We start from the raw sequence: 27,732 nt of genomic DNA, 5'->3' as shown, positions 1-27,732 counted from the left end.
GGGGGGTCTCTCACCCCTTTCCCTGGGACGCTCAGAAGAAGCGAGAATAAAACATACATGTCACTGGCTGGAAATATAGAGAACCTTCCAATAAATAACCTATACATTGTCAGGCAGCTGAGGATCCATATCGTCATACCTCTATTATATTGCGTGTTACACGAATAGATGTGAATATTAAATTATGATGTCGGAATTATTTTAATACTGTCTATAAGAAATTAATTGTACTCTGTTGTCAAAGTAGTTTTGTTGCAACTATAGTTCCTTATTGACTACCTTTTAGCTGAGTGAGGACTCGGTATTTCCCAAGTATCCTTCTAGCTCAGAAAGCAAGTCTCTTCTTGGTCTCCAGGACTTAAGGTCGGGGGCATTTGAGAGACCTATATTTGCCCGGGAAAGATCTCTTGAAGAGTATACATTATTTTTGTCTTCCTGGTTTTATCTATACATTTCCAGGGCAAAGACAAATTAATAGGGCGGCCGTTCTGGGACCTGAGGAGTGTCTCAGCCCTGTACGCGCCTCCCACGATATGCATAATGGCGGTGGGGGCGGGGGTGTCCTCCTTAAGGGCAACCCAGGCACGTCCCAAACTTCCATTCTTGGGGTGGCCGTGGTGTTTAAGAGAGCTGCCAGATGGTCGGACCAGCGGAGGCCCCAAGAAGAGCCAGAGCGCCCTGTATTCCCGACACGCGCCACAAGTGGTTTAGGAGCGGAGGGAGGAGCGCGGCGGCACGGGTCGGGCCGGTCGGGCCGGGCAAAGAAGGCCGAGACGTGCTCCTGGAAGACTCGCCCTCCGGTCCCGGTGTCACTCGTTCCCCATTCTTTCCTCTTCTCCAACTACAGTAATGACGCCCAAACCCGCACCTATGCGCGCAGGCAATCGGGTGGGTGGACGCGCGGCCACCAAACCCACACCACCGTCACCAACCCTGGGAGGGCACGGCCGGGATTAGGAGGAGGGGCAGCGCCCACACCTGGGGAGGCAGGTGCGGAGGCGGCCGGCCCGGGGACCTCGAGTGCGTAGGACTCGGTGTCGGGGTCGGGGTCGGCAAGCCGGGCGCTGTGAGCGCGTCGGAGCGCTGGCCCGGAGCCTGGCAGGGGGCGTCAGTACCGGCTGGGCAGCCCGGGGCGGTGGCGGTGGCGGCGGCGGCGGCGGCGGCGGGGTGTGCGGCCAGGAGGCCATTTCCTCGCTGCGCCCCTGGCGGAGCCGGGTTTGCCTGCTCTTGGCCGCCGCCGCCACCGCCGCGCAAGTCGGACAGCCGTGAGGGCTGGAGGGGAAACCAGGTCACCGATTCGCAGACGCGGCGCGGAGCAGGCGCCCCGGGCCCGGAGTAAGACAGCGCCCGGGAAGCGGGCCGGGGCGGGCCGGGCACGCGGGGGACCCGGAGAGGCGGGGACTCTGGTGCCCCAGCCACAGTAGCTTCCTACGCCTATAAAAGTGGAGAGACCGGGGAGGTGCGGCGCGGCCCTGGCTGCGGCCGCCTCTCTTCGCCCAAGGAGTTGACATTTTGCAGGACTCGCGCGACGCCCAGTCGCCGGCGCTCCCCGGGACCCCGCCGCCGGGAGGAGGGGGCGGAGGAGGGTGGAGACTGCGGGGCTTGGCCAAGGAAGGCGCACATCCTCGGGCGGGCGGCCGTGACGCGGCGGGGATTAACTTTGCATGAATAATGTGAGTGCGCTTGGAAAAGAGACCTCCTGCTCCGCGGGCTCGGGGCAAGAGCCCGCAGGCTACCTTCCCCGGGCAGGGGCGCTCAACCCAACCGGCTCCAGGGCACTGGTAATTTGGCTAGAGGACCGCGCGGAGGCAGCGGGGTGAGAGGAGGAGGGGGCGACAGTTCCAACTGTCCACAGGGTGGGCGGGATGGTGACGGAGCGTCGCAAGAACCCGGAGGGGTGCGGGCGGCTAAGCCGGGCGCGCGCGGGCGGGCAGGCGGGTGAGCGTGGGTGGTGGGGGTGTCATCAGCCTGATTACCTGCCTCCGCGGGGCTTCTGCGCCCCGGATCTGGGAGGAGGTGCCCTCTCGTGTTCGGGCACCGCGCGGCGGCAGGCTGGGAGCTACGGAGTGGACAGTGGTGGAACAGGGTGGCCGGGCTCTGTTCCAATCGCAGCGACTCTGTTCCTCAAACCCCAAGCCCAGCTGTTGACATGTTCCTTGTGAAATGGAGTTTGGCATCCTCAGCGCCGAACCCAGTGGAAGTTTCCATGATGAGGAAGTTGTGTGACATGGGGGTTCGGAAAAGGTTGGCAGGCCAGGGGGGAGGGTTAAAGGGACTGTGGGTCTCCCATCCCCCCTTTTTCGCCTGCCCTGGAACTCCCGGGCTTGGAAAGGAGAATTATCCTGAATGTTGGCGTGCGCCGTGGCCGGTGCCTGGCGACTGGGCTTCTCTCCGCCTCCTGGGGGCTTGGCGGGGATTTCGCTAGCCTCCTGGGTCGCGCTCCTTCGCTTTGCTTCTCTTGGCGCAGCATCTTCCTCTGGGTCGCCTCGAGTTGGTTGTGATACCAGTTGTGCCAGCTGTGTGACCTCCACCCCCTCGGAGAAGGACTCATTTGGGGGAATTTTCATTCTTAGTGGATTTTGCCCTTCTTAGCGGCAGTTGTCACTTTGGGGGAGGATTTCCCAATGACCATTGTGGGATTATTATTAGTGCTAATTCTTAAGCCTTCTTATTTATTTTAAGGAGGGGGAGGGAGAAAATGAGATGAATTTTTTTTAAATGTACAAGTTTCCCCAAATGGAAAATTTTAAAAGAAGGATCTAGAAACATAACAATTCATAAAGTGAGTCAAAGAAAGGAAAGAGTTTGCATGAACAGCCAAGTTCAGATTCTCCATTCTCCTTTCTCCACATAAATTTAGAATTTTTGAAGATTCAAACACTGTGTAATCAGTAAATATATTTGAAATACCTTCTTCCTCAGCACATGATTGGTCTTGGGTACTAGTGAAATTCAGTTTTAAAGACCTGTGTGGAAGTTCAAGAAATTAAGCATTCCTTGCACAGTGTATTAATATCAAGCACAGCAGTTTATATAATGATAAACGTATTAGGTAATGTAGACCTGTTGGGCAATCTTCACATTATCTGGCTTTAGTTTAGTATGCTTATTTAAATTGTAAGGATGTATAGCATGCAGTGCACTGCAAAGAAATAAAAATTGCATTTTAACGTCTTCATGATTCATTCTGAATATTCAGTGACTGACCTGCTCCCCCATTCACTTCTGCTTAATTCTTTCTAATTCCGAAATCAGTCAGAGGCTAGGAAACAATGAAAAACGTGTTTCAGTGCAAAGTATTTTAAGCAGTTGATGTTTTTAGGATGTTTTCATGCCAGGTGGCTAAGTGTTTTAATTGAGTCAAACAGAAATTCAGTACCAAGTGATTTGTTTGGAGTGTTTTATACAAAGACATTGGTGAACGATCATTTGTAATTTGAGCATGTTAAAGAAATACTAACAGAATCTATTTTTACCTGATCTCAGAGGTTTATTATATATTGGAAGTGAGACCATCTGCTAGTAAATATAGTTTGGCTTTATTTTATAGCCAGTGAAAATAAATAATACTGAGTATAGCTACAGAACTGGTTTTTTAAAGTGAAATAATTCCTGTTGGCATTACAATGCAAAGGTATACTTTTATTGACATTGGAATATTGTTACATAAAGCAACTGACATTATGTAGAGGAATGAATATTCCATGTCTCTCCTTTCAGTTTCTTTGTAGTAAATTCTGCCATAATTAGAGATGAATTAAGACAACTTCTTTTTAATCCATTATCTTTGGGAAAGGTGATTTCTTAAAATCGCCTTAAAAGCAGAGAAAGCTGTGGATTCCTTTCCTCTCCTGGGGTTTTTGCAGTTGTTTAAAGCATGAGTTGTGTGGAGCCACAAATGGTATTGCATGTTTCTTTTTTTAGTAAGCCCATCTTTTTGATGGAAATCAGAGTAAAGGTGATGGGTTTCTTCGCCCTGGTCTTCTCATTCTAGTGTAAGATTATGTGTCACCTTCTTAGAAAGCCCTTCTCTGACCACTTGAGCAAAGGCGGTCCCTCATTCCTTTTCAGACCCATCACACTGGTTTTTCTGTTTGTTTGTTTGTTTTGTTCTTCTTTTTCTTTCCTTTATTGTATTTGCAATCTGAATTGTTCATTTCAATTGATGCTTGTTGATCACCTGTATCCTTGCCTAGAATATCGAATCCATGAGCACAGGACTCTTGACTGCCTCACTCACTCTTATTTTCCAGCATCTAGAACAATACTTGGCACACAGTAGGTGCTGGATAACTCTTTGGTGAATAAATTAATGATTGTGTCCAAATATTATGTTCTCAAAAATACCTGACTACACATCCTAAGTGGGTGCCAGTTGGGCATGCCAAGATCTATTCTGTGTGTGCGTGTGTATGTGTGTGTTGCACACATTCCATGCTTATATGGTTCACTCTATTTTTTTTTCTCTCTCTCTCTTTCTTTTCGAAATAAAAGCTGGCCTTCCATTCTGTGTAGTGACAATGCAAAGAGTTATTTCTGCGAGTTCCTCCTAAGGGCATTTGCCTTGAATACATGGAAATCCTCAGCAGCAGAATTTTTCTGACATGTTACCTTGATCCCTGGAAGACATTGACCTTCAACTCCCTGAATTTCAGCAGAATCTTTATGAGTTCCAGAAGCATTGCCAGTGCTAAGAGTGAAATTCCAGGGACTAGACTTCACTGGGTGATGGCAGTGTCTTCTCACTCAGCAGGTCCTGGCAGTGCCTCTGGCAATGGCAGCCCTAAGTAGACCAACCAGTGCATGGTGGTACAATTTGGGCTGCAAAAGTGGTGGTTGGTGAGGGGGCAAAATGTAGTGGTCAGGATCCAACACAAGATGGAAATAAATAGGTCTTGGTGATAGCTTTGAAAATAACCTGATAGTTATCATATGTTATTAGTTAAGTCAGCCAGCCTCTTTTTGCCCTCTTTTGCCGCTTCATAAAAGTATTCTGAACCAAATGATGGTGGGAAATATTGCATTATTTGAGTTTTCAAGTGACCAGAGCATAATATCAAAGGAGTCATCTTCAAATTAGTCATTCATGGAAACTCTTGCCAATTGAGAGCAAAAGGAAATTATAATTGAAGATTATGGTGATTTGTTTTTGTATCTAGAGTATTGACTTTCATAAGTGTGCTGAGTAAATGCATAGTAAAAATTTCACAAAATCAGACTGTTAAAAATGGGAGGGGAAGAAAGATCAAAATCTTGTAGAGGAGGGAAGATAATTAAACTACAATCCTAAGTGCTTACTGCTTTAGAGTATTTAATTTGGCTCTGAGCTTCTTAGTAGTAGCCAAGTTAACAGAAAAAAAGGGGGTCTGGAGGTGGCATGCATTAAACTTGTAAGGATGACACATGTAGAGTGCCTGCCATGGTGCTTGCCAACTAGTATATACTCGTGTGAAATATCAAATTATATCATGGATAATACTTGAACTTCAATTCTACATAAAGTGAAGTCAGGTTCTTTATATGATCTTGTCTTGTTACCAACTCTGGAATGGAAAAAAAATGCAGAAGACATAATAATGAAAAGTAACCCAGTATGTTTATTGTTGGGGGCCTGAGCTACTATGGCCTATCAGTGGAGATTCTGGTGATGAATCCCAATGCAGAAATAAAGCTCAGGAAACCTAGAGGAATGAGTGGTTACCACACTCTGTAAGCTAATTTTCCCAAATATCTAGTGTGTCAGCCAACTTTTGATTAGAGCAATTTGAGAGGACAGGACAACGAGGTACTTGAAAATGACCCTATGGCCATAAACACCCCTGAACATGTGGCCCCTGATGCTTTGGGCTTTAGTCTGTATAGCTCTTATCACCCTGCAGGGCAGTTTGTTTCCATTTCTGTTCCCACCTCTAAGTTGTGATGAGGCACAATGTGTGGGTTTATTCATCTTTGACTCCCCATAGCCTAGCAAAGAGCTTGGTACGTGGGCACAGGTGAAACACTGTTGGAAGAATGAATGGAAGGGTAGAAAGGGCAGTGCTCCTCTTTCCCTTCTGGGTTGGTATTAAGTGTCGTATTTGGACTTGGATTTGTCCAGAGTGAACGTTTGCTGCCTGCATTGCATCATATGTCCAGATCACAGCTGTCTGTTTTGCTTGAAGGGCTTGTTCTAGTGTCAAAGCTCGTTGAGCAATGGATGGCAAGTTAACTCCTTGCTTTATTTAAAGTCATTCTGATTCTTTTATTTGATTCCTCATTCAGTCTACAAATATTTATGTGTCTACTATGTACCTGGCCCTGCTAGCCATTTTTCAGTTTAGCATGCAGCCCAGTGACCTGTGAGACAACATATTAATACGAAAGGATTCTGAAATTGTCTCCATTGTGATGAGATGGATATACCTGTTGGAGTCTCTCATATGGCCCCTAAAAATAGTTATTTTATATCTGAGGAGGTGATTGTTTGTGATTTCTATAGCCCATGTATATTAATGTAAATTCCAGTGAGATTCACTCAAGAATCTCTTGTATCCAAGTAGTAGGGGAGTTGAATATATTTAGACCGGTGAGATTCTGATTTAAAATGTTCACTCTCCAATTTAAGTTCCCAAACTTGTTAGTCAATGTTAGCATTTAAACAAGTCGGGGGGAGTATCCAAATCACTGAGTCACAAGTAATATATTTCCATATCTTCCTCTCAGGAACCTGGCCAACTGACAGCTAGAATAGTGATCTATGCTCAATGCTAATGTTGTTTGGTCCCTACTGTCCTAATTTCAAAGGACTTTGAAGTCTTTATATACTGTCAGCTCTTCTTGTGCAGTGCTATTTTTATTGAGTTGAGAAACTGAGTTCTGCTGTGAACTTCAGGATCTTTTCCAAATAGCAAATCAGGGAAGTCTGGAATTAGGACCTAGGAACCTTGACTGTCCTGAGAACCATATTGTAGCCTTTCCATCATGACAGTCAGTCCTAACAATCTGATATACTCCCTGGAAAGTGTTTCTGATAGATGTAGATGTGCTTGATAATAGGGCTCATCTCCCTTGCTCAGACACATTAAATTTGAACAGAAGGCAGATCTACCTGTAGCAACCCAGAATACCTGCATTTGAGGTTTTTGCAAGAAGATAATCTGTGATAATCTTGTACTGTCTGCTGGTCAGTGCTTACCAGAAATTAAATTATATTGGTATAGTGGTTTAAATCTTTTTTTTTTCTTATTTTTTTTTTGCGACAGAGTCTTGCTCTGTTGCCAGGCTGGAGTACGGTGGTGCAACCTCGGCTCACTGCAACCTCCACCTCCTAGGTTCAAGGGATTCTTGTGCCTTAGCCGGAATTACAGGCACATGCCACCACACCCAGCTAATTTTTGTAATTTTAGTAGGGACAGGGTTTCACCATGTTGGCCAGGATGGTCTCGATCTCCTGACCTCGTGATCTGCCCACCTCAGCCTCCCAAAGTCCTGGGATTACAGGCATGAGCCACCACTGAAATCATTCAATTGATTTTATTGATTGACCAACATCCATCGATATGTTTAAAATTATTCTAAGAAGCAATATTTTTTATTTAAAAAATCTTTTATGGCAAAATAATTTAAAGGAACTTAACAAAAACCCTCTGTGATATCATCTTACCACTTTATGTGCTAAAAGCAAACAGTTATTTGCTGTTTGTCAGACAGTGCCTTCTGTCTATTAAAGCTATTTTTCCAGTTACTACTCATTCATTTAAGGCAGTGAAGGATCTTGAAGTATTTTTTTTAGCAGTTAAGATATATTGAATTGTATTGAATAGCTTATTTTATTCTAGTTATTTGAAAATTACTGAACAATGGACAATGTGCAAATCATTGACATCTGTCTCAGATCTGCTGAGACAATCGTGATTTAGAGATTAAAAAAAAAAAAAAGAAGGCAAATTCATGGTCCAACTCATCACAATGAAGAAACTTGTGGCTTACATATCTCAACTTACGTTTGTCTTGCTGATCTGCATGTTTTATCCAATTTTTATTTTTCCTAATCCTATTTTAACAAATACTATCTATAGTTTATTTCTTATCATATGCACACATGCACAAACACCTCAATACATACATGTCTCTGTGTTCTAAGAGTGGACTGCAGACGAGGCATACACAATTAGGAAAGGACTGGTCTGGACTGAGTTGCTCATTCAACTTCCTACTTCCCAAAGAGGGTCTTCAGGGAGTCATGGCTTCTCTTCTGTGATCAAGAATTTAGGCATTTATAAGAAAGTCATGAGTGACAAGTTTATTAAAACAAAAGTGTGGACAAAGGAATGTAGACTGAAAGCAGGCATATCTTCTTTATTAGGGAATATACTTACTTGACTCCTCTGGAGGCTCAGGAATGTTTGTGATGAGGAATGTTGACAAGATAGTCATGGTGTTAGTAGCATAATATATGATCCTGACATTCAGGAACCTGTTGAGTATTGTAACTCTTGTGACATGTTGTTCCTTGGTTCTCAAGATGGTTCAGATGTACTTCTTCCCTTTGCCATTTGTTTCTCTTGGGATTCTGTTTTTTCTGATTTCATCAATGTCTACACAAAGCAGGTGCTCAGAAAATAATGATTGATGATAGCAATCATAATGTTTCTTGGGCTTGGTCATCTTTTTGCACATTTCTGTCTTACAGTCATAAATGTCTTAACAACTGGCATGTCCATACGTGCAGAATCTGTCTCTGTGACAAGTGTGTGTCATGTTCTCACATACAGTGGAAAAGGCACTGCTTGTCTCTGGCTTCTGCTGTGATTCCCATGCTCAGCTTTTAAATCACAGTGAGAAATGCTACAGTCACCCTGATGTCCCAAGCCACAAACCCTGTCATTGTTTTCAGTCCCTTCTACTTGCTCCTGAATATGTTGACAGATCCTCATCTTATATTATTACTTTTTACTTCTTTTACTGCTGTGTTTGTTTATTTTACTCTAGGCTCAATTATGTTTGGGAAATCTTGAGTTTAAAAACTTGTAAAAGTTTCCAGAGCCTATTTTTATACTAGCATGCATTATAAATGTCCAAGAAAAGGGAGAGCAGGTAGCAAAATTCATTTGATCACCATTTTATTTGTGTGTGTGTGTGTGTGTGTGTGTGTGCTTGCGTGTCTAAAACCTTAAGTGGCAAAAGTTCAGCACAATAGGTTGTGAGGAACAGTTCACTATATCACACTTTTTAAAAATCAGGCTCATATGTTTTAACCTTTTAATACAGTTCATAAAAAGTGATAAATGAGCAGTATCTAGCACCACAACAGAACCTTTTTGCTTTTTCACACACACACACAAACCCCTAGCAACTTGTATACAACACTGGCTAATGCTGCCTGTTGTTGAAGTGTTTTGCAAGAATGCAAAACTCCTGCTAAATTTCTGTCCCTTTGAAAACATTATAATCATAATCTTTCCTTGACTTTCTTTCTGCTGTTTAGGTGTATTAATTTATATAAGCTGGAGAATGGTTTATTTCTGCTGTATTTCTGTTTACTTTTAAAATTTTACCTAGGCTTCACTGTAATTTCTGCTATACTTCTAACATCTGGAGATCTAGAATAAAGTACCTACATCTGAATTGTAGCTGCAACAGGGAATAGAATAAGATTGTTTAGTCTTGTGTTATTTTTCTTTTAAAAAAAAAGGAACCAAGGGAACCTTACACAGAAAATATTTTTTGAAACAAGTTAAGTTATGACCTATGTAGATGATAAACCTATACATTTGTCCTGTAATGTAGCAGTTATAAGGGATTTGAAAAGCATCTCATCTCCTTGAGGACTTGTGAGAAAAAAATCCTAGGCATCTGGCTTATTAATCTATCTCCCACTCTATGGGTTCATAAACATAAGGTATTGCTAAAGTGAAGCCATGCACTAGAATGTGGTGCACATGCATTCATGTATCATTGATTAAGAATATGTGTTTCAATTTATTTTTATTGAAGTTGCCACAAAAATCAAGCCTTATAATAAGTAATGTTTTTCTTCTGGAGTCTGTCCGTTGGTCACAAATGCATGGGACATCTGCCAAGTGCCAGACACGATGGTAAGTGCCAAGACACCATGGTAGAGCATTTAAAAATTCTTGTCGTATGGATGAGATGCTCGGAATCTTCTGGGGCAATCTACAGGAGGTGATTTAGTGTAGAGTAGTGTTTCTCAGCGGAGGTGCTATTTGCGTTTTGAGCCTGGTAATTCCTCTGCGCTATGGCATTTGGGGCCAGATAATCCTTTGCTGTGGAGGGCTGTCGTATATATTACAGGATGTTTAGCAGCATTGCTGGCTTCTACCCACTAGATGCCAATAGCTCCCCCAACCCTCCAGTTGCGACCATCAAAAATGTCTCCAGATATTGTCAGATGTCTACTGGGAGGCAAAACTGCTCCTATTGAGAACAGCTGGTGTAGAGGTTTGGAACTGGGGCCGTGGAGTGGGAAATGTGTGGATTTGTATGCTGATTTCACCTGGCTTCATTGCATGTGTTCAGTTTCCTCATCTATAATATGTGGAGATTAAATGAAATAATATAGTGCTTGAGTCACAGTCAAGTATTTCTAAGTATTAGCTATTTATAGTAGTGGTAGCATTAATACTTTAGCAGACAATTAAAATATTTGTAAGTCCAATGACATAGTTAAGTACAATGTACATTGTGGGAACCCATAGGGGTGGGAGGGTTCTAGGCAGAAATAAATATGATATGCATATGAAGTGAAAGTAAAAGTATGAAGCATTTGGCAAATTGTAAGGAGCCCAGCCTGACTCATGTGCAAAGGACTGTAAATGAGGCCATTGGAGCAGGCAGGAGCCAGATGGCGAGGACCTTCCTGGGCACAATAAGGAAGATTGACTTTGTCTTGATAGCTTGAAGAGACTTAAGAATGTTCAGCAAATCAGATTTTTATTTTAAAAGAGTTCTTTGGGATAGGTCTTGAGTGAGAGACTGGAGGTGATGAGCCCAGTTAGAGACTCTTAGAATAGTCCACTGAGAGATGATGCCTGCTGGAGCTGAGGCAGTTATATATTGCTGTGATGTCTTTGGGAACAGATTTCACTTTCTCCGAGATGTGGCAAAATTTTTCTAATTTAATTCCAATAATGAATATTTTTAGCAAGCTGGTTCTACATTTGGGGGAATTTCAAGTTTAATTTGAAAGCAGATTACATGATAGATTCTCTTTAAAATGTTTTCAAGTGAAGCTTAATTTAAAGACCATCTCACAGCCTATTCATAGTTGAATATTACTTCAAGGGTTTCTCTGCCATTGTATGTACATGCCTATAGCTCCTCTGTCTGACAGGAACGTGTTTCTATATGATTACATTGAAATAGCATTGACATTGTTGTGTTGAGTTTCATTATTTAGTGTGAAGCATTTCAGTATTTAATGTTAAGTGATTTTCTAACTGATGGGGATTTTATTTCTTTAATGATCCAGATTAGAAATGGATGAAGACAATGAATGAATGAATGAATGCAGGAATGGGTAGCATTATGGAAATATCACCTAATTAAGAATAAAAATATTTCGGACAAGTCTCTTGGCTGATCTGAGCTTTAATTTTTAGTCATAAAATGATACTTGTAGGTATATTAGATAATCCCAAAGTTATCTTTAGCCCAGGGGTTGGCAAACATTATCTGTAACAGGCTATATCATAAATATTTTAAGCTTTTCAGGACACACAGTCTCTGTTGAAACTCTCAAGTCTGCCATTGTAGTACAAAAACAGACATACACAATATGTGAACAAATGGTGTGGCTGTGTGCCAATAAAATTTTATTTACAAAACAGGCGATGAGCTATAGTTTATTAACCCCTGGTAGCCCAACACTGTCTAACAGAAATAGAACGTGAGCCATATATGTAGTTCAAATTCTTCTAGTAGCCACATTATAGACAAGTGAAAAGCAACCAGTAAGGTTAAGTTCAATACTATATTTTATTTTACTTAATATATTTAGAATATTATTAACATGTAATCAATATAAAAATATTAAGAATATATTTTACTTTCTAAAGAGCTTTTGATATCTGGTGTGTATTTTACACTTGCAGCACATCTTAATAGCCACTTATGGCTAGTAGCTACTGTAATTTGATGACAGGACTCTAGAGTTAAAACTCTGGGATTCTATCAAATTCCATGATGATCAAATTCCATCAAATTAATAATATATTAATGATATAATTAATGATATAATTAATTATATCATTAATTCAAGTGATTGAGATATTTTCTTTTTCTTGCCAGATATATTGGTTAGTAAAACACCATCTGCACTCAAAAATAAAATAAAAAATGCACAGTAGCTCAAACAAATGGAAGCTTATTTTTCACTCATGTGAGTTGAAAATTGCTGTTCCTGATTGATTGATGGCTCTGTTCCACAGTGATTCAGGGGTTCCTCTGGTCTTGGGCTCCTCCATCTTCAGGACATGGCTCTGAGGTCATGGGCTCATTGCATCAGACCGCTGAAAGGGGAACCAGAAAGTGAAGAGTACGCTGGCTTCTTAACCACCTTGGCTTGGAAGAAACACATAATCACTTTGCTCACATTCCCTTGGTGAGAACAAATCACATGTCCCCTACCTAAATGAAGCGGGATGGGATGGGAAATATAGTTCCTACTGGGAAGCTGCTTTTCAGCAGTGTGTCTATACTGTGGAAAGGGGAGCAAGAATTTGGTGAGCAGTGAGTTGTCTTTGCTACACTATGCTACTATTTTTTAATTCAGTGAGGTAACTAAGTTCTACTTTTTGTGCCATACCACCCTCCTATCTGGCCTAATTCTGTTTCCTTACTTCCTTCTCACCCTTATGGGGTCATCTTTAACCTTGCTAGACCTGGTTTTACCTTTTTGTCTTTGACCATCATTTTTATTTCCTTGATAAATCTGTGTAGTTCATAGTATGCAAAGAGTGTTGGGAACTTGCTGATGAATCCTCATATCATTATCAGCACATTATTAACATGCTTTTGTTTTTTTTTTAAAGAGAACTAAAATTTAAAATAGAGATGTCAGAAAGCAAAGGCTAGACCTGATTCTTGGTATGTTGACAGAGGTACTGAAGCCATTTTTCGTGGAATAATTTTATAATAGTTTTAGATTATTTAAATAAATGACTTTACATAATATCTTGACTTAAAAATACCAATTTTCCTAATATTTAACCTAGTAATTACTCTATAATTTCTTGCTATAATGGGACACACACTTTTCTAATCCAAAAGAATATTTGCTTGTTTTCTTCCCAAATTATAAGTGTGTTTTATTAAATACTCAGCCAGGTCTATAGAAATGAAAGAAATATAAGGGACATGAATAATAAAAGTGAGGTAAGTAAAAAGAACAAAGAAAATCTTTTCTTCTAACTATGCATATTTTACCTTTTTGAAAACATTATTATTTTATTATTAAATATTTTAAGAAGTAAGACACAAAGGACAGACACATGCATTTTAGATTATTAAGAAATAAGACTAACCAATGATAAGAAGTATCATGCAGAGAACATATAAAAGAAAAATAAACAGTATGTGTCTTTCTATTTGACTGGATAAGGCTGTCTTCTACTTCACAAGCCTATTTCTGAGTTTAAATATTTTTTATAAGGGAAACTTGCAATATTAAGAAGTTAATTCTGATAATGTCGCTCAGGTACAGAATCTAGCCAACTACTGACATCCCATAATAGGTGAGAAATAATGCTGTCAATCCCCAGTGTATTTGTGGTCTGTGATTAAGGTCTCTGGGACTCAGCATATCGCACAGCAGTGGGCTCCAATTATGTCCTATTTTAATGCCCTGTCACGGAGCAGGGAAGAGAAACCCCCTTCTCTTATTGGTTGAGTGTATTGTGAGAGGGTGGAAGCTGGGGGTCCTGCGTCCTGGATTGGTTGGGAGCTAGGACATTGGAGAGAGAGAGAGAGGGAGACAGAAAGAAAGAAAGAATGAATGAATGAATGAATGAATCAGGAGGTGGTGTTGAAGGCAAGGGTAGGTATCTATGCTTGCATTGAAAGGCAGACTGAGTTGGATGCCTGGCTTTGCCACCTTCCAGCTATGGTCTCTGGCAAGTTTAATCTCTTTGAACTTCAATCACTCTATCTGTGCAAGGGAAAGAATGTTGTTATTTACTTCACAGCACTGTGGAAGAAATTACATGAGATAATGGCTATAAACTGCTTAGCCAGGACATAGTACCTGGTGAGTGCTCAATACATGGAAAACAATTTTATTACTATTTCATTATTATGGAAGTAGTAAAATTAATTTTGTTGAGTAAACTTGTACCTGGGAGGTATGGAGCATGATTGTCCAAAAGGCAGGAAATCAAAGAGAGAGACCCAGAAGTCAGACTCCAAATTTACTCGATCATTTTGCATAAGTTATTCTTTAGTTAGTTTTAAATTGTTACTATCTGTTTATTGATAACAATCTCTGTTTTATAGATGACCTAGTATTTTTCAGCCTCAAAGATGTGTGTTCTGTGGTCAGTTGTCCAAGTTAATGATCCCTCAGGGTTTGCAAAAGGTAATAATAATAGGCACTCACTTACCTGCTCAGGATTCCAGCCTGCTCAGGATTCCCTTGTTCTGGATTTTTTTTTTTTTTACGGTCCATATTCAAACTTTTGTCCCTTAGAGTCCAATGCATATTTTCCCCCACTTATGTTTCAGTCTGACTTCCCAATATCCTTTATTCAAGGAACTCCTGAAATCCTGCCCTGATTAATTAGAATTGAGATTAAAATCCTCTCTGGTTCTGCCCCACTGAAACATGCCACTCCAATGACACTTTCCCTCACCCCTTTGTCCACAGGTAGTATTACATGTTTAGTCACTTGCTATATATCTATATTTCTTCACTATTCAGTGTCCACACCCCTTATTCGTCAATGAGATATTTCTTTGCTAGATTTTAAGTTCTAAGAGGGCAAGGACTGTGTGTTAAACAAGTTCAGTGCAGGTTAGAAGGCAAGCCCAGCAGGTACATGCTGAGTAATACTTTCCTGATGTTTTGACCAACCACATGCAAGCTCTTTTCATATAATTAGGATGAATCTAATTTTAAAATGAGCAACCGCGTGTCCTCAGATGAACCAGAATATACACTTACAAGGCCCTGCTGTCCTGCATTATAAATAAGGGAATAGGTTGTCCTGCAGAAAAGCTCTGCTGTTTTATTTTTTCGTAAAAAAAAAAAAAAAACAAACAAACAGAAAGAAACGCATCCACACATATAAGAACTGAGATAGACGATCTTCTCAATTCCTCAACTAAGTTGGGAAGAATCATGGCCCCAAAGTGGATGTTCTCTGCAAAGATGAAACCTAGCAAAAATCCACAATCTGATGATTTGTAAGGAAACTTGCTTAAGAATGGCTTACGGCAAAAAGACCCAGAGCTTGGCAGCCTGATTCTTCAACTTGTATGGCAGCAATAACTTCTTTAGGTGACAGGTTCAAATTTCTGCAGGGATGATATTGTGAGACTGTTCAGAAAGTGTCAAGCTCCATCGCTTTTTAAATTTTCTTTTCACTGATAGGAGGAACTCCTTGGACACAGAGCTCCTGTGGCAGCTTTCACAATGCCTGGCTTTCTTTGGCCTTTTATTTCTTAAGATTTTTAGCATCTCAGAATTCCATTACATGGAGGATGAGTGATTGGACATTGCCCTGAAGGGATTTTATTATACAATTCATTTCTCTTCATTGTCTGGCAGTGTTTTGAAATAACTGTTTCATTTTGGCTCTTTTGTGGTTTTAAATCCCCACCAGCAATTCATTCAAGTTTCATTTGAACCATGGCAGTTGTCAGTCTTCCTCTTTGCCTCTTAGAATTATAGTTAAGAGTCCCTTCTTGGAGCCAAGCGTTGTTACTCATTAGAGTTCTTGTACAAGTTTGATTTTAGGGACGTTGGCCCTAATAAGGAGTATGTTTGTGCTCCAGAGTCATTTGATCCCTGCCATCCTTGAGCAAAATATGTGGTTTTGCTTCTGTCAATGGGAGAGAATGAAATGTTCCTGAAGTTGTATTTCTAATGGTCTGAAGGAAGTGGGTCCTCTGAGGATTCTGTGCCTGGGACTTTGGGGATGGAAAAATTGGCCAATCTCTAGTAATCCTGAGGCCCCTCCTAAGGGAAGGGATACTGTGGACCCAGAGAGCTCTTACATCAGAGGAACCTGAGGATCATGTGCTTTCCAGTGCAATATTCTTTCAAAAGACTGGCCATCAGTTTGGGCTCCCCAGAAGCAAACTCTGAGATGAAAATTCAAGTGCAAGTGATTTTTAGGGGGGAGGTAAAGAAAGTACCAGTAGGAAACTGGGGAAGAGCCAGGAAGGGACAGCAGCCAGTAAAGTGGGCATTATCAAATCAGTTAAGCATTGTGGGCACCTGGAGCTTCGTCACACTGGGGGACTCTTATACAGCATGGAATGCTTGTCTTGTGGTTGACCCATCCTAGAGGCAAGGGAGTAGGTATTTATTCACCAAAATCTGTCAGGCATTTGTTGGGGACTGCCTCCAGAGGCAAATGATTCCCTGTCATTTCAGGACTATCACTTGGGCAGCCCAGAGTAATCCTCCAGGCAAAGGAATGCAGGTGTTGGCAGTCAGAAGACAAGGTGGTGGGCGCTGAAGTGGTGCCATGGGAGTATAGTCAAGGCACCAGCAGCATCTACCAGCAGGGCAGCCTGTCACCCCCACTTCCACCTGAGGATTGTTGGCCTCATTTGGACTTTTGCATGGTTCTCATGAGGGGCAAACTGCGTTTAGCTGGAACACTAAGCTGACCACACCAGCATTTGATTTGGGATCTACTAAAGAGGGATCCCTTGAAACAGGAGTCACAGCCAGATCTCCCACTGCCTTCCTCAGCCCCATCATCTTCCTCCCATACTGTCTTCATTCTCTAAGACCTTACTTTCCACCTGAGACAGCCTACTGGTCATGGTGAGTGCATGCTCTCTCTCCTAATAGCTTCTGTCTTGTCTCTACCATGCCCCCGTGTTCCCCTGGAGCAAGGTTTCTCAGCCTCAGACTTGTTGACATTTTAGAGCACACAATTTGTTGGGGTGGGAGGGGCTGCCCTGTCCAATATAGGATATTTTAGGAATTTTTGTTTGTTTATTTGTTTGTCTGTTTTTGAGACGGAGTCTCGCTCTGTCCCCCAGACTGGAGTGCAGTGGCGCGATCTCAGCTCACTGCAAGCCCTGCCTCCCAGGTTCACGCCATTCTCCTGCCTCAGCCTCCCGAGTAGCTGGGACTACAGGCGCCCACTACCACACCAGGCAATTTTTTTTTTGTATTTTTAATAGAGACGGGGTTTCACCGTGTTAGCCAGGATGGTCTCGATCTCCTGACCTCATGATCCTCCCACCTTGGCCTCCCCAAGTGCTGGGATTACAGGTGTTAGCCCCCACGCCTGGCCGCATTATAGGATATTTAGCAGCATCTCTGGCTTCTAGTTACTGGATCTCATTAGCACTGCTCCCACCATCCCCTGCCACAGTTATGACAATCAAAAATTTCTCTAGACATTGCCTAGTATCCTCTTGGGGGCAAAATCATCCCTGTTGGAAACCACTGTTTAGACTTTAGTTCTCTCTTAATCTCTCCCCACCCCCTAAGCTTTTCATCAGTTATAGCTGCTCTTTCATCATGATGATCTTCGCCCTCATGGGGTAGGGGGAGATATTTCCAAATCCGGAAAATTGGAACATTTTCTCCGGTTGATTCTGACACACCTCCTGCTCCGTGGGCCAATATTCTACTCCACCCAGAAATTACGAATCATTGTCCTACACTTGTACTCTGTCTCTCACTGCCTCTTCCTATCCTTCTCCCCTCTTTTCCTCTATCTCTTTTTTCTTTTCCTTCCTTTTTTCCCCATCTGCATTGTAAACAACTGTAATTTGGAGAATTCCACTTTTCACTTCTGCCTCCTTTTTAAAGGTTTCTGCTCAGTACAATAAAGTGAATATGTTATGGCAAATTAGCTAATAAAGTATATAGTAAGATGTAACATGTTATTTTTAAAATTATGTTCATCCATTCTATCTTTTGTTATCAAATATTTATTCAGCACCAAATATGTGCCAGATGCATGCTTGGGTACAGTAGTGAACAACATATTCCCTGCCCCTCCAGATACATACAAAAAATGATGACATAAAAGATAGCTTCCTCAAAACTAAAAATATTTTTATTTTATCAATATATGCATACTCCAAAATCTGGAGACTGAAAGTACAAAAACCCAGTATTGTACCAGAAACAATTACAATGACTGGCTCAACATTTCCTAGTTTGGTAATTCTAACTATATCGTTTAGAATTATGAAATGATGCTTTGAATGATAGGATTTACTTCTTCACATTAAGACATTTTTAGGAACATAGACCATTTTGACAAGTGAATTTCACAGTTTAAGTTCCTTAAATAAAATGTTAATACATATTCCACACTCTTTGTTTGGATCCTCTTTTGCTGGTTTTCTGTAACCAGTTTCTGCTTTGCCTGATCTAGTAGCTGTCCACATATTCAGGTAATCTATTCCTAAGTAGCTTTCAAGCAATCAGAAACAGGATTGCATTGCTTGTACTTTTTTGGGCGGGTGTAGGTTATGGAGAAAGGAAATTGGATAAAGATCACAGAGAAGAAGATTATGATGGTGCCGGTGTCACTGAGAGATCTACTGACCCGATGTTGCCTTCTTTTGCTGCCTTGTGTGTGCTGTACGTATCCTGCGTTAGGACCCTTGCTTTGGCAGCGTTATCTACAAAGTAGTGGAATATCCCATGCAGTTATTTCTGTATTTCTGTTAGGTCTGTTCCTCTCAATCTCCTCAGACTGACTTCCATATCCTCATTTCTCAAGAGTGTGGTGCCCCCAGACCAGCAGTATACACATCACCAAGAGCTGATTAGAAATACAGAATCTAGAGCTCCAGCCCAGACCTGCTGAACCCGGGATCTGCATTTAAACAAGGTCCCCGGGGGATTCATTTGCATTGGAGTTTGGATTCACTCTGGAGTTTGAGAAGCACTTTTGTTCTCTTCCTACTTTTCTACTTCAAATGAAGTTTAAAAAGTGCAGAAAACAAACTATAAAAGGATTAATGTAGTAACCCTGTTGTGTATTGACTAACCTATTATATTTAGTTTATTGTTTTACAGACTTACCTGCCAACACATTAGTGGGCCTTGAATTAACATAATAAGTCACGATCAACAAAAGTTTTAAGTAAACAGACTAAAATAGAAAAGTATTAGAGTATATCAAATGTATTTGAAACATTTGTTTCATCCAAAAAATGTGAAACCACACACACACACACACACACACACACACACACCCCTTTATATGTATGTCCTGGATCATGATTGCAAAATGGAATTCTGACTGGGGTTACAGTAAAAAAATAAAATAAAAAATAAAAAATCTTGAAAACCACTACGATAAATACCCAATGTCTCTTTATATATATTGGCCAATGTTCAAATGCAAGCATTTGATGATGTTTGTCCACATGATTGAGATAATGAGATCATTTTCTTCAGTTGAGATTCCTGAATGACATGTCCAAATAGCAAATAGGAACGTTAAAATTGTCTCAAATGCAAGGCAATAACAATAAGAATTTTAATTTTTTTCTTAATTTTAGAAAACAATACTCTATCAGATAATTTCTCAAAATCCCAAAAACCATACCTTTAATGAAACACTCATCTTAAATCAAGAGAAAAACAACAAATGTAGGCTGCCCAAAGGACATTCATTAACTTGAAGGGAATAATAACTTTGAATCCAAAAGAAATTCGCCACGTTATGGGAGACACAGGATGTTTCCAAATTGGTAGTGCGGTTCCGTAAATGATACAAACTTGCAACTAATTTTTTGGAATTTTAATCATTTACATTTCTTCAACACTCATTTAGCTTTGCAGATTTAAAAAGTAAATTTTTCATTTTAATTTTTTTGTTTCAGTTCCTCTGATTGAAGATGGCAACCATTGAAACAATACCTTAAAAATTTAAAAGATTATACAAAATTAACAAACCTAAATGAGTACCTAAATTTAGATAGTAAAACTTTTGTGTTAATTTGTACATTTGTAGCAGTAATCCCTCTGAAGCTATGAACACCCTGTAGAGGGAAAGAAAACCAAGTTGCTCTTCAGGTGTGATCTGGGTGAAGCCAAGCCTCAGAGAACCCTTGGAGAGTCAGATTTCACCACTGTGGGAAAAAACCAGTCCATGGGGTGAAACCAAGGTGGTTTGTGCAGCAGGGTGCTAATGCCAGGCTGAGACACAATTCCAGGGAAGTACTTTCGATCTTGCAGGCAGAATCTGTGCCAGACAATGAGTTGTCTCTGAAAGTGCCTTTTCCCCCCCGAAGAGCAGCAGCTGGGTGGACCTAGCAGCTTCTTCTGAGCTTCCCAACTGTGCCCTCAGGCCCTTTCCTGATCTTCAGGGCCTCAGATTTTCCTGAAATGATTGTTTACTTGAGAGATTCCTTAGAAAGACCTGAGTGAGCTATTTAAAGCAGTATTATATTAAACATGATTTTACATATGCTTTTAAGGAACTGTAAACATGTTTTCTTTATTAGCTTTTGCAATCAGGATGTCTGTTATATAGAATCTTTACTTTATTAGACATTTTTAAACAGTTGATGGTGTTCATATTCTTTAAGGATGATGTTTTGGGGGAAATTTTAAAATAATTTACTTGATAGTGAAGATGAGATACCTGGTGTTCTCGCCTAGGCATAAGTGTTACAGTGTGTGGTTTTGCTCGTTTTTAAAAAACTGTCATGTTTAATTGTTCCAGAACTAGTCACTAGTAGTGTCATCTTCTTGCTAGTGCATGGCCTTTCAGATTTTATATCTATCTATATCTATCTATCTATCTATATATATGTTGACATATGTGATTTTCAAGTTACACACATATATACACACATACACAAATTATACAAATATACAGAAAAACAATTCTAACATTGTATATATATTAAGTATGTGTGATTTGAAAATTAGTGTAAGAAAGTATATTGAAGATATTGCAAATGGTAGCACTTGTAACAACTTCTTACATTTATTCATTTCTAAATAAGTAAATTATAGTTCTTCAATATTGTGTTTGATCATTGCAATTTTCATAAATTATTTTTATTCTACAAAATAAAATATTAACTTAAATAATATCAAATTATAGCTATTCGTATTTGTTGTAATATATTTTTAGCAATTTTTTGCTCACTTGAAAAAAATCCTTACTTCATATTTCAGACTCTCACTTTTTGTTGCATGATGGTTACAGTTGTAGAAAGTAGCCCTGTTGCCTTCAAGACTAATTAGAACATGACGAATTTTGAGGCCCAAGCCAAATAGAACATTTTGTTTTTAGAACATGAGGTATAGAATGCCACGTATTAGTGTGGTAGTTTTCCTTTGTGATTTATCATACACGTAATGTTCTTTCAATTAAAAAGTGCAGTTCATCATATTAAGTCATTATCCTACCTACAGCATATTGGACAAATTTCATATACTTTTCAATTAGTAAGAAAAGCAAGTATTGCAGCAGTCACCTATCTGATATAGGTCCTTACAGTTGAATCAGCTCTGCCCATCTGTAAATTATGTTTGAGGCTTGAACTTTTCCCTGTACTTCCAGTTCCATTATTACCTACGTATAGCACATATGGTCTGCAGCAGTCTTCTGAGCCATTGAAAAATTGAGGATTTGTTTTTAAATGAACTATCAAAGAATCCTTCCTGGAAGGATTGTGTATTTTAATTGCTGTAGCTGTATTTTGTTTGATTTTGTTTTCCTTACATAGGAAACCTGAACCAGAACAGTAGCCATTGATTCTACAAATTCTGGTAGACTATCACAAAGCCTAGGATGGCAAATAGTTTTATGCCAACTCCAGTAGATTTTGGTGACTGTTAGGGCTGATGTGTTTGGAAGTATTACAAGGCCAGATCTCTGAGGTTAGCAGTAAAAAATACTGTGATTGATTAGTAATGTATGCTATGGAGGAAGTATAAGAGTATGATGGGCCAAATGCCATGCATTTTCTTACCCTGTGCCCATACCAAAGGAAGACTAAATTTTGAGGATAGTATCCTATTGAATTGCCTTTGGCTTTATGCTTCATGCTTTTGAAGGAGTACTGTACTTGCTCTGAAGATATGTTAATGTTATTTTTAACAGTTAACCAGGAAAATTGTTTGTAAATAAAAGAGACTACAAAAGAGTGTTTGTTTCTTGATTGGCAGGTTTAGTGTAATACCACATAAAACAAAGCATACAACGAACTTTTTTTAAATTATACTTTAAGTTCTGAGATACATGTGCAGAACATGCAGGTTTGTTACATAGGTATACACGTGGCATGGTGGTTTGCTGCACCCATCAATCCGTCATCTACATTAGGTATTTCTCCTAATGCTATCCCTCCCCTAGCCCTTCATCCCCCAACACCCAACAGGCCGCAGTGTATGATGTTCCCCGCCCTGTGTCCATGTGTTCTCTTTGTTCCCACTTATGAGTTCCCACTCCAACTTATGAGTGAGAACATGTGGTGTTTGGTTTTCCGTTCCTGTGATAGTTTGCTGAGAATGATGGTTTCCAGCTTCATCTATGTCCCTGCAAAGGACATGAACTCATCCTTTTTTATGGCTCCATAGTATATGTGGTGTATATGTGCCACATTTTCTTTATCCAATCTATCATTAACGGGCATTTGGGTTGGTTCCAAGTCTTTGCTATTGCGAATAGTGCTGCAATAAACATATGTGTGCATGTGTCTTTACAGTAGAATGATTTATAATCCAGTAGAATGATTTATAATCCTTTGGGTATATACCCAGTAATGGGATTGCTGGGTCAAATGGTATTTCTGGTTCTAGATCCTTGAGGAACCACCACACTGTCTTCCACAATGGTTGAACTAATTTACACTCCCACCAACAGTGTAAAAGCGTTCCTATTTCTCCACATCCTCTACAGCATCTGTTGTTTCTTGACTTTTTAATGATCACCATTCTAACTGGTGTGAGATGGTATCTCATTTATGTGGCCAACAAACACATGAAAAAAAGCTCATCATCACTGGTCATTAGAGAAATACAGTGAACTTTTTAATTGTCTCTTTTGGTTTTCTGAGTCCTGAGACTATGAATAAATGCATCACTAATCGTATTTTAAAAATTGATATGCCAAAATGGTTGAAACTTTTAGAAGAACATGCTAGGTTCTCAGAATAAAATTATAAACAATATTTTCTATTACATGTTAAAATGCTAAAGTTTCTATTACATGTTTATTTGTGAAATTTATCATTTGCCTTATTGTCTACTCTGTTTCTTAATTACAATACTCATCCTCTCAGAAAGCTTTGGCCCGTCCATTTACATGAAGAACGGGAAGGAAGTAGATTGTATATAAGAGCATAGGGCAGATGGTGAGTCACAGATAAGCTCATCTTGAGTCTCCTAAGATAGGAAGATAAAAGAATGTATAAATTTGTAAATATTAAGAATTTATAAAAATTTATAATTTATAAATAAAAGGGCACAAGGGTGCAAATTTGCTGCTTGAAGGTCTCCCGAGCCTGTGTTTCTTATTTCACCAAGAAGAATTGAATCTTCTGTCAGTCAATTTGATTGGACTCCCTTGAAACCTGTCTGTGAGAGAAGGTCTGAATAGTGTTCCCTTCCATTATTACTCAACTGTCTGCCAAACCTGGAAGCTCACAATTACTTACCTTACAGTAAGTGACTATCAGGTCCTCAGGAATTAGGGATGTGAAGAAAGAAATCTTTTATACAGTTGCTGTTGGCATTCTTTCCACACAGAGATGAATCACCTTCTTTAACAAGTCCAGGACTTGACTTTTCCAAGATTGGCAGAGAGAGTAGGAGGAGATAATTGGCTTTGTGTAAAAGCCCCTTGCACAGTTGACATTCCTTTTTAGGGGTCAGTAGTCTCCAGGACAAAAGGAATTGTGGCCAGATGAGTCTTCACGCCTTAGGGGATTCTTGCAGAAGTTACTGAGGGCTAGATTCCTATAGATGTTTCAAGATGTTGCCATTCAGGTAGCTGGGATATGTGTTGTTTTGTCCATCAGTAATTGAGTTTAGTACTCTCTGGAATGAAGAGTAGATTAAGAGGATCTCAAAGATCCTCAACATTTTTATTTGTCCTGGCATGTATAGACACAGTAGTATTGATATAACATAGCAGGCAAAGTATGAACCTTGGTGGACAGACTGGACTATAAATATGGGTGTCCCTACTAGCTAGGTGATAAGATCTGACAAAAAATTGCTTAATTTTTCTGAGATTCAATTTCTAATTCTGTAAAAATGTTTTTAAGGAAAATTTCCTACTCTGTAGGACTATGAAGACTAAAAATACCTGAAAGAGAAAAGAAACTCTTCCTAGCAGAGGCGTGCCTTTGGTCTGAAGGTTTTGAGGGTCTGCCTGGCTTCCAAGCCATATTCTTCTGGTTGTGGGGACAGGAAAGAGTAGGCAAAGGGAGGAACAAAGGGAAGCCTCAGAAGAATATCCATAGATTCCCTACTCATAAGGATTGTTTCTGGCTTTTATTTTTAGAACAAAGTAAGTCTTCCGTGGTGTAATCTTGGATAAAATGGAGATATGCAGGCTGATAGTATTTAGGAAATTTCACAAGTTGAACAACCATATGCATGAGATGTTTTTGTGGATTAACAGCAGACTAGAGGGGTTGATCTGCCAAAGCCCTCTGGCTCTCTGCCTCAGTCCTCTCTGTGGATGTTGTGAGGGACACCATGAAGATATGGATGACATGCTTACCAAATGTTCAGGGGCCACAAAGCTGGGAAGGAGAGCCAAAATGCTCCACTACAGAGTGTGGATTTAGAGAGATCTTGAGGGACTGGAATGGTGGGTCCAAATCAAGAAGGCCTGAAAAAGGATTTAAAACCACAACATTGCATTAGATATATGTTGGAGGCCCAAATTCTAAAAGACTATCAATTATTAATTTAGTATGCACTGATAGGCATGTAGATGCCTTAACCCCATTGCAGATTTAAGCTCCATTAAAATAATGGTTCTCAAACTTGAGCGGCGTTATAATCACCTGGAGAGCTTGTTAACATACAGATTGCTGCATCACATCCCCAGAGTTTCTGATTCAGTCAGTCTAGGGTGGAACTGGAGAATTTACATGTCACACAATTTCCCAGACGATGCTGATGCTCCTGGAAACTTCTGCTTTCTACAAACCACTGCATTAGAAGAACAATTCTACTCAAATCTGGGAGGTAATATTTTTATTGTAATCTGCTGAAGTATTGTAGCAATTTTGGGTCCCACTCTTTCAGTCAGAACAAAATCCAGAAGGATGTAGAAAATTCAGGCAACCAGTTAATATTAAGGACCACTGAGGAAAGAGGAATATATGGAGAAGAGAAAAACTTCAGAGATGTGTGGCAGCCTTCAAACACTTGATAGATTGACATGTTGAAGTGTCTTAGTTAAAAGTCTTGGCCGGGTGTGATGGCTCATGCCTGTAATCCCAGCACTTTGGGAGGCCAAGGCAGGCTGATCACTTGAGGTCAGGAGTTCGAGACCAGCCTGGCCAACATGGTGAGACCCCATCTCTACTAAAAATACAAAAATTAGCCGGGCGTGGTGGCAAGTGCCTGTAATCCCAGCTACTGGGGAGGCTGAGGCAGGAGAATTGCTTGAACCTGAGAGGCAGGGGTTGCAGTGAGCCGAGATCGCACCATTGCACTCCAGCCTGGGAGAAGAAGTGACACTCTGTCTCAAAAAAAAAAAAAAAAAGTCTCTACATTGGAGCCAGATAAACCTGGCTTTGATTCACAGTTCTGCCATCCCTTTATATGTCCAACAAACATTTCTATGGGGCTTATTAAGTACCAGGCACCGTTCCAAGTACTTTACGTATGTTAACCTATTTAATCCTCGTAACAGCCTTAGAAAGTAGATTTAGAGAGGTTGAGCAACTTTCCTAAGGTCACATAGCTAGTACATGGTGGAATTGGGATTTGAATCCAGGCAGTCACGTGGAGTGTAAGTTCTTAAATACTCCATCATACTACCTGTCCACTATTGGCTCCTCTCCAGTTGTTGACTGTGAGTCCTTAATAACATCCTTAATGTTTCTGTGACTCAGTCCCTTCATCTTCAAAATAGTGACAATTTGTTTCTCATAAATTGTTCAGAATAGTCAAAGAGAGAGTATTCGTAATGTGCCTATCTAGCGTCTGGTGTTTAGAGTTCTGTGATATTCAAGCAAAGCTAGGAGCAGTGGGTAAAGTTAAAGTTAGTGTGAGTCACATGACTCAAGGGTAACAAAACCTATCAGTGATGGGATCCAGCAAGGTGCCAGGGCTTCAGCTTTGGGAGTATTTCTTGGATTCTAAATGACCCTCTAGAAGAACAGTCATGGATAGCACCTAGAGGAGGAAGCTGGACTAACTAACCTTCTGACTTTAAAATTCTACGCTATGGAAGACATTGACTTCATTCATTTGAAGTGTCAGTCTTCATCAGATTGTTCCATTGTTTCCCTTTGCTCACTTGAAACTTTATGCAGATTCTAAAAGATTATGCCTGTCACGGTTAAAGCAGGTATAAAAATAAGTTACCCAAACGGTTTTCCATTCTTTACTCATACCTCACTCTTTACCCACGTGCTCATAGTTTGTTGCTCTTCAACACTTTTCTCTAAATAAGTTAATAAAATGTATTCTTATATACAGTAGCTATTTCTTGCCTGGTTTTCTTACACCTCATTGTAGTGTAGCTTGATTTTTGCATGTATCTAACACCATTGTGTTTTAAAGCAGTAATAATCATTTTCATAGATATTTCATTATACTCTTCAGAAGTAGGTTGAATGCTTCCCCTGATTTACATATTTCAAGTAATGAGAACATCTGAGACATAGGAAGACATCTGAGGGGAAAAGCTTGTCTAGGGTTCCCTGGTTTGTTGGGGAGTTGCACAGTCAGGGATAGGGCTAATGGTGATGCTAAAGGCATCAGTGGAGTTTACTGAGGTGTTTTCCCAGCTCCTGGGTGGCTCCTGTGCATATGAGCAACTCCCTTAATGGGGCTGCCTTAGGAATTAATTAATAACTCATGAACCTATGGAGCTCATTATATGCTAGAAATTGTGCTATGAGCCCAGAAATCCAAGACGGATCCAGCTGGTTCTGGAGTGAAATAGATGTTTTCATAGGCAATTAAAGAGGCAGGGAATACCTGCTATGATGGAGGGAACCCCTGTTTTCTATGACACATCTAAATTGGGGTGTCTACTGAGGAGATCAGGGAAAACATTCCAGCGGAGGTGATGCTTAATTTGTTTTGAAGAATTAGTAGTAGTCAGCTTGGCAAAGCCATGGGGATGTGTCTGTGTGTTTGTGCGTGTGTCACTGGAGTTTGGACCTCAGATATATAGGCATACCTCATTTTATTGAACCCTGCTTTACCCTGATTTAATAAATTAAGATCTATGTGCCTCATAGATATTAATTTATTTTTTTACAAACTGAAAGTTTGTGGCAACTATGTGACTGAAAGTTTGTGGCAACTATGCGTCAAGCAGATTTATTGGCGCCATTTTTCTAATAGCATATGCTCACTTATCTGTGTCG

At 40.4% G+C, this 27,732-nt stretch overlaps 1 protein-coding gene across 24 annotated transcripts in view; it reads left to right on the top strand.

Moving 5' to 3' along the window:
* The first annotated feature begins 604 nt into the window (after window positions 1-604).
* THRB (thyroid hormone receptor beta) overlaps window positions 605-27,732 on the top strand; it is a 377,155-nt gene continuing 350,027 nt past the window's right edge. For 5 of the 24 annotated variants that reach the window (XM_008951635.6, XM_034955984.4, XM_034955982.4 and 2 more), the window contains exon 1: window positions 1,197-1,335. The gene's annotated coding sequence lies outside the window, so the exon portion shown is untranslated. Of the gene's footprint in view, window positions 889-1,196; window positions 1,336-1,371; window positions 1,817-27,732 lie in introns of those variants that run through there. The other 19 variants (XM_057301612.2, XM_034955981.4, XM_055109567.3 and 16 more) reach the window with 7 other exon arrangements.

The sequence above is a fragment of the Pan paniscus genome, chromosome 2 (genome assembly GCF_029289425.2).
Source record: "Pan paniscus chromosome 2, NHGRI_mPanPan1-v2.0_pri, whole genome shotgun sequence".
In the NCBI taxonomy this organism is placed as follows: domain Eukaryota; kingdom Metazoa; phylum Chordata; class Mammalia; order Primates; family Hominidae; genus Pan; species Pan paniscus.
Note: the sequence above shows the minus strand (reverse complement) of the source record. Positions and strands in the feature narration are given on the sequence as shown.